The following is an 8,358-nucleotide window of genomic DNA, read 5'->3' on the forward strand; positions in this document are numbered from 1 at the left end:
ACCTGGCCATGCCGGGCCCATTTTTACGAAGTAAGTAAGTAGATGATTTTATTGTAAAGATAATATGTGAATGTATCCAACTTGGATATAGTGTCTCTGATCATGAAAAAGCTATATAACGTTTTTCGGTTATAAGTTCAGGAGCAGTGATTCTCCACATAGATAAAAATAGTAACAGCCATGATTATTTCCCTATTGTACTCTGGGTGTATTTAATTTTAACTTACATGTGTCATTGTTGCACTGCTGGTTTTTACACACATTATAGTTTTAGTTGTGATTGGAGTTTTATTTACATAGCATTTAACGACTTCACTTTCCGGTGAAAAATCTCTAGGAGGAGAAAGTACCAATTGTTCATATTCTCATAACATATAACCTGAAATTCCTTTCAGTCTGTACTTTTACTCAAGCTTCTGATCTTGTAGATAGCTTCATTTCCTTGTTTATCGGTAAAAATAACATATAAAAATAGAAAAAGTGAGCTTTACGACAAAAACGAAACTATTTCGCTGTGTTTTTCCTTTGAATGTTGGCCCAGTAAACAGTTGAGGAAAACAAATAAGGCTTTATTATTTTTTATGTTTAGGCTATATTGTATTACAGAACGAATATATTAAATTTTTGCATCCTACTAGCAACTTATTCAATTGTATATATTTTTTACTAAAATAACTGCAATTATTGTACTGTAAATGAAATTAACATTAGCTCGTAGTGTTCTATTACTCAAAATATGTATCGATAGAGGCAGGGTAATATCGTATGACACAAAACATGATTCGGTAAACGCAGTGTAACATTGTATGGCAGAAAATATGTCTCGGTAAAGGAAATGTAACATTGTATGGCACACAATACGATTCAGTAAAAGCAGTGTAACATTGTATAGCACACAATACGATTCAGTAAAAGCAGTGTAACATTGTATGGCACACAATACGATTCAGTAAAAGCAGTGTAACATTGTATGGTAGAAAATATGTCTCGGTAAAGGAAATGTAACATTGTATGGCAGAAAATATGTCTCGGTAAAGGAAATGTAACATTGTATGGCAGACTAATTACGATCGGTAAAGGAAATGTAACATTGTATGGCACACAATACGATTCAGTAAAAGCAGTGTAACATTGTATGGTAGAAAATATGTCTCGGTAAAGGCAAGTGTAACTCATGGACCTGATATAAAATAGCTGACATTTCCATTCAACGCCGAGAAAGATATAAGGACTCCGGGGGGTGAAGTGAAGAGATTAAATCCAGACACTGTCCACCTATGTCACTTCACGAGGGGCCCTAAGGGTCCATGGCAGATTTGGTGACAATCGGTCTAGCGGTCTGCCAGTTATAAGCGCACATACACACACACACACACATAATTTTGCCAGATGATAAAACAGCACGAGCAAATACAGCCCAAAGAATTCTGTGAGGAGGTTAAAAACAAAGAGTTCAACTATGCTCTTTACGTCGTTCTTACAACAATCCTTTGAGAATAGGTTTTTGTTCCTGAATTTCATCACACTTGAACGAGGAATACTCGCAACATTTGACATTTGTCGACTTGTTCATGATATATATACATCTCATTACTGAGGGATCGAAAAAACCTAATGTAAGTACCTCAAAGCGAAATATATCTTGAGATTCAATGTGGAAACATTCATAGAAAATTATCACCATTATTAAACATGTTTTGAAAATGATTATGAAGTTTTAACTACAGCAAATACTTTTCTCTGAAACTCCTAGCGGAAGAAGTTATTGGTTTTTAACACAAATGTTCGTCATTTTTCAACAATGATAGTCCACTTTTAGTCATCGCGGAAAACGTTATATACACTCAAATTCGTTACAGTAAAAAACTTTTGTAAGTATCTTGCAAAAAAGAGAAAAGAATTTTAAACGAGATCTTAATTAGCGTTTCATTTAATACAGAATATTATAAAAAAACAAAAAAGTGTAAGAAAAACATACTCTTCATTTTCTATAAAAGGATATATTTTTCAGAGAGTTAAATTTTTAATCATACGAGATCCTTTTACTCAAGATTATAAATCATTTTTAGTTTATAACCTTAGTTTTCTCTTCCTCCCTCCAGTGACCAGCGGTATGTCTGCGGACTTACAACGCTAGAAAGCGAGTTTCGATACCCGTGGTGGGCAGAGCACAGATAGCCCTTTGTGCTTAACTTGAAACAAACAAACAAACAAATTATTTCGTTTTTTTTAAGCATCATATTCCATCTAGATTAATACATGACATGAATTTGTTAATATGATAGATTTGTTACGATAATTAATATGACCTTCATTTTTTATTTTAGTACTGTTCCAATTACTGAATGTTTTTTATTGCTTTCAATCCTCATTACAAGCTGTTCTAGGAGGTAATTTAATTTTATTAGTTATTTAGTTTTTGAAATATTACATTAGTCCTTTGTTTTAGTATTCGTTTGAAAAATCTGGCTCAATCATTGTACAACGCTGCAAACTTGGGACAACAGTTTACAGAAAGTATGGTTTCTATAGTAATGTTGCTACTTGGGTTTCTGTACTGATGTTGGTATATAGGTTTCTATGGTGATATTGCTACCTGAGTTTCTGTAGTAACGTAATTATACGACTTTATATCGTGATGTTATCTGTTTCTCTAGGTTGCCAATTTTTAGATAATCCATATCTTTCTCTATAGCTTACACATTAGTCATGTGGTCATGAACAGAAGCAGAGAACAAACAGGGCTAGAGGAAACAATAGTTTTAATACGAGATCTCCTATAACTTTATAAAACAAAATGTATCAAAGGTTTGTATGTTACCTTGCGGTGGCCATCGGTTAATAAACTTATCCTTTTTTCAATCGAACATAAATACATGTGCCATCAAGTTTTATGATCAATGTAGATTAGCTATTGTTTGCTCTTTGTCTTCAGTTAAACCTAAAACAACAGCAACTAATGTGTAATATGAAGAATAAGTTTTATGATACAGTTCCAGTTATTGAAAGAAATATAAAAATAATTTAATTAGAATCGGTAGAGACACTTCTGTATAGCATTTATTAACCAACATTTGAAAAATTAAATACCCAACTATTAGCTATTCTTGCAAGATGGACATTGGCAATAACATCTTTAAATATATTACAACGTTAAATAACTTAACCACCGCAGAGTTACATAACATTTTATCATCTAAATGCGAACGTAATTCGCCCTTTACATTAATTCTTCCATCGACTACGTGCTCACCAATAACTTTGATGTCGTGACTAATGAAGATTTACGATTACTAATGAGTAAAGGTCCAAAATTCTGAGAATGTCCAAATACTTATTAGTCATTGAAAATTCGTCAAAAAGTAATTAGTACCTCACTCGGTAAATTTTTACATTAATGGATTAAGGAAAATAATTTTAAAAGTAATCCAATTTATAAATAAGTTCCCTATTAACATTCTCCCTATTGATAAAACTAAAAATGGTATTTCATTAACAAATTCAAGGTCATTTCAGAATTCAAGTAACTTAATGTTCTGCGTCAGTAAACACAGAATTTTATATCACAATGTCACTAACAAAAATTGCCACTCTTTCAGGTCATGAATGTTACTGTCTGGATCTCTCTAGTGGTGTTGCTTTGTTTAGTTTCTATCAGGATATTGCTGTTTGGATCTCCATAGTGGTGTTGCTTTGTTTAGTTTCTATCAGGATATTGCTGTTTGGATCTCCATAGTGGTGTTGCTTTGTTTAGTTTCCATCAGGATATTGCTGTTTGGATCTCTATACTGGTGTTGCTTTGTTTAGTTTCTATCAGGATATTGCTGTTTGGATCTCTATACTGGTGTTGCTACTGGATTTCTCTAGTAGTGGTGTTGCTACTTGGATTTCTGTATTGATATGACTTTATGAGCTTCTACAATGATATTGCTGTCTGGGTTTCTGTACTGGTGATGCTGTCTGAATTTCTGTAGTGATACTGCTGTCTGGATTTTTGTAATGATGTTGCTGTCTGGGTTTCTATAATGACGTCGTTGTCTTGATTTCTGTAGTGACGTTGTTGTCTGGATTTTTGTAGCGGTGTTCATGTCTGAATTTTTGTAATGGTGTTGCTGTCTGCGTTTCTGTAAGGACGTTTTTGTCTGGATTTTTATATTGGTGTTCCTGTCTGAAATTTGTAGTAGTGATCCTGTCTGGATTTCTGTGGTGATGTTACTAAATGGATTTCTATAATGACATTGCTGCCTGTATTTTTGTAGTGGTGTTGCTGTCTAGGTTTCTGTAGTGGTGTTGCTGTCTGAGTTTCTGTAGTGATGTTGCTGTCTGGATTTCCTTAGTTCTGTTGCTGTCTAAATTTCTGTAATGATTTTGCTATATTTAGTTCCTATAATGACTCATAAAGCAGCATCACTAAAGAAATTCCGACAGCAATATTTTTATAATGATATTGTTGTCTGGGTTTCTATAGTGGTTTTGCTTTACTTAGTTGCAATCACGATATTGCTATCTCGGTTCCTGTAGTAGTGCTGCTATCTGGATGTCTGTAATGATGTTGTCTTCTGGGTTTCTGTAGTAATATGACTTTATGAGCGTCTGTACGTGTCATGCTATCTGGATTTCTGTAATGGAGTTGGTGTCTGGGTTTCTATAGTGACGTCACTATTTGGATTTTGTAATAGTGTTGCTGCCTGGGTTTCTGTAGTGACATTGTTGTCTGGAGTTTTGTAGAGGTGTTTCTGTTTGGATTTTAGTAGTGATGCTACTAACTGGATTTCTATAATGATATTGCTGTCTGGGTTTCTATAGCGATGTTGTTGTCTGGGTTTCTGTAGTGATGTTGTTGTCTGGATTTCCTTAGTTCTGTTGCTGTCTGAATTTTTGTAGTGATTGTGCTTTATTTAGTTTCTATAATGATATTGCTGTCTGGGTTTCTGTTGTGATGTTGCTGTCTGGATGTCGGTAATGATGTTGTCCTCTGGGTTTCTGTAACGATATGACTTTATAAGCTTCTATAATGATATTGCTTTCTGGGTTTCTGTACTGGTGATGCTGTCTGAATTTCTGTAGTGGTATTGCTGTCTGTGTTTTTGTAATGGTGTTGCTGTCTGGGTTTCTATAGTGACGTCACTATCTGAATTTTTGTAATAGTGTTGCTCTCTGGGTTTCTGTAGTGAAGTTGTTGTCTGGATTTTTGTAGTGGTGTTCCTGTTTGGATTTCTGTAGTGATTTTACTAATTGGATTTCTATAATGATATTGCTGTTTGCATTTCTGTAGCGATGTTGCTGGCTGGGTTTGTGTAGTGATGTTGCTGTCTTGATTTCTGTAGCGATGTTGCTACCTGTATTTCTATAGCGATGTTGTTGTCTGGGTTTCTATAGTGATGTTGCTGTCTGAATTTCTGTAGTGATTTTGCTTTATTTAGTTTCAATAATAATATTGCGGTCTGGGTTTTTGTAGTGGTATTGATATTTGGATGTCTGTAATGATGTTGCTCTCTGTGTTTATGTAGTGATGTTGTTGTCTGGATTTCTGTAATGGTGTTGCTTTCTGGGTTTCTGTAGTGATGCTGCTGTTTGGATTTTTGTAGTGATATTGCTATCTGGGTTTCTATAATGATATTTCTATATTGGTTTCTGTTGTGATCTTTCTGTCTGGATCTCTGTAGTTGTGTTGCTTTATCTAGTTTCTATCATGATATTGCTCTCTGGATTTTTGTAGCGGTGTTCCTGTTTGGATTTCAATAGTGATTTTACGAATTTGATTTGTATAATGATATTGCTGTCTGTATTTCTGTAGCGATGCTGCTGTCTGGGTTTCTATAGTGATGTTGTTGTCTAGGTTTCTGTAGTGATGTTGCTGTCTGGATTTCCTTAGTTCTGTTGCTGTCTGAATTTCTGTAGTGATGCTGCTTTATGAGTTTTTATAATGATATTGCTGTCTGAGTTTCTATAGTGATGTTGCCGTCTTGATATTTGTGGTGATATTACTATCTGTGTTTCCATAAGGATATTTCTACCTGGATTTCTGTAGTGATGTTGCTGTGTGGATTTATGCAGTGGTGTTGCTTTCTGGATTTATGTTAAGATGTTGCTGTCTGGGTGTTTGTAGTGATATTGCTATTTGGGTTTCTATAATGATATTGCTATCTAGGATTCTGTAATGATATTGCTCTATGGGTTTGTATAGTGATGTTGTTGTTTGGATTTCTGTAGTGATGTTGCTGTTTGGATTTCTGTATTGGTATTGTTGTCTGGATTTCGATAATGATATTACTATGTAGATTTCTGTAGTGGTGTTACTGACTGGCTTTCTTGGTGATTTTGCTATCTGTGTTTCTGTAGTGAAGTTGCTGTCTGGGTTTCTGTAGTGATGTTGCTGTCTGGATTTCCTTAGTTCTGTTGCTGTCCGAATTTCTGTTGTGATATCGCTTTATTTAGTTCCTATAATAATATTGCTGTCTGGGTTTCTGTAGTGATGTTGCTGTCTGAGTTCCTATAGTGATGTCGCTGTCTGAGTTTCTATAGTGATGTCGCCGTCTTGATTTCTGTAGTGATATTGCTACTTATGTTTCTATAAGGATATTTTTATCTGGATTTCTGTAGTGTGTTGTTGTGTGGATTTATGTGGTGGTGTTTTTTTTCTAGATTTCTGTAGTGATGTTGCTGTCTGGATTTTTGTAGTGATATTGCTATCTGGGTTTCTATAATGATATTGATATCTGGGATTCTATAATGATATTGCTATATGGTTTTCTGTAGTGATGTTGTTGCCTGGATTTCTGTAGTGGTGTTGTTGTCTGGATTTTGATAATGATATTACTATGTACATTTCTGTAGTGGTGTTACTGACTGGCTTTCTGTAGTGATTTTGTTATTTGTATTTCTGTAATGAAGTTGCTGTCTGGGTTTCTGTAGTGATGTTGCTGTCTGGATTTCCTTAGTTCTGTTGCTGTCTGGATTTCTGTAGTGGTATTGCTACTTGGATGTCTGTAAGGATGTTGCTGTGTGGATTTATGTAGTGGTGTTATTTGCTGGATTTCGATAATGATATTACTATGTAGATTTCTGTAGTGGTATTGCTGACTGGATTTTTGTTGTGATATTGCTATCTGTGTTTCTGTAATGATATTGCTCTCTGGATTTCTGAAGTGGTGCTTTTATGTGTATTTCTGTAGTAGTGTTGTTGCCTAGGTTTCTGCAATGATGTTACTATTTGGATGTCTGTACTGATGTTGCTCTCTAGGTTTCTGTTGTGACGTTGTTATCTGGATTTCCTTAGTGGTGTGGCTTCACCAGACAGCAATATCATTATAGAAACTCATATCAGTAATGATGTTGTTATTTGAGTTTCTATTGCAATATTTCTGTATTAATTATTATCTAAATTTCTGTGATAATATCGCTATATGGATTTCTGTAGTGATGTTGCTTTATGAGTTTCTGTAATGAAGTTGCTGTCTGGATTTCTGTAATGATGTTGTTATTTGGGTTTCTATCGCAATATTCCTATATTAATTACTATCTAAATTACTATAATAATATAGATATATGGGTTTTTATTGTGTGTATTTGTGATATTCCTGAGTTTCTATAGTTATATGGGTTTTAATCACGGTATTGATATATTAATATATAAAGTAATCTTGCTATCTAGGTTTCTATAGTTTAAGTTGTAGAAACGCTTAAACTTTTTGTATTTGTAAGTACATGCTGTTTGAGAACATTCTAGGTCAGTTTTGTTGCTGTAAAGTAACTTGAAACAGATCGTCCTGCCTTAAAATAAACTCACTGCATATCAGGAAACATCTAAAATGAAAGCTCCGTTTTTCCTGCTATAAACCTATGCTTTACTTTCTAAGCTAAAAGGTAATCCTCAAACCAAGGAAAGCTATGTGCAGTTAGCGTGTTTCCGGGTTGCTTTGTCGCATTTAATCATCGAGAGGGCGGCAAAGAACGATCCAATGAGATGGTAGAGCGAGATGGAAGATAAAATGTCACTATATTTAACGCGAGATAACATATAAACCGATTTACTTATTTGTATTTCAAAAATGAATGTTTTTTTTTCTCTCGTAAACGTTACTCTATAAAAATGTGTTGATAATAAGTTGTTCTACAAATCAAAAAATAATGAAGATTTCATGCATCTGTGGTAGGGTATAAAAACTATCAACTCAAAGGGCAATCATATTCACAACGACAAACCTATGCGACATTATCTAACGGAAAAAGTGACAGGCTTTCACAGCACTGCGATAAGTATGAAAACGTGGAAACCGCAGAGTGTGGCTTTCCGAATAAACCGTTCATATTAAACAATATATTTCACAGAACATCTGTTTAAACTAAAATAACGTA

This window comes from Limulus polyphemus, unplaced genomic scaffold (genome assembly GCF_000517525.1).
Source record: "Limulus polyphemus unplaced genomic scaffold, Limulus_polyphemus-2.1.2 Scaffold1448, whole genome shotgun sequence".
NCBI lineage: Eukaryota > Metazoa > Arthropoda > Merostomata > Xiphosura > Limulidae > Limulus > Limulus polyphemus.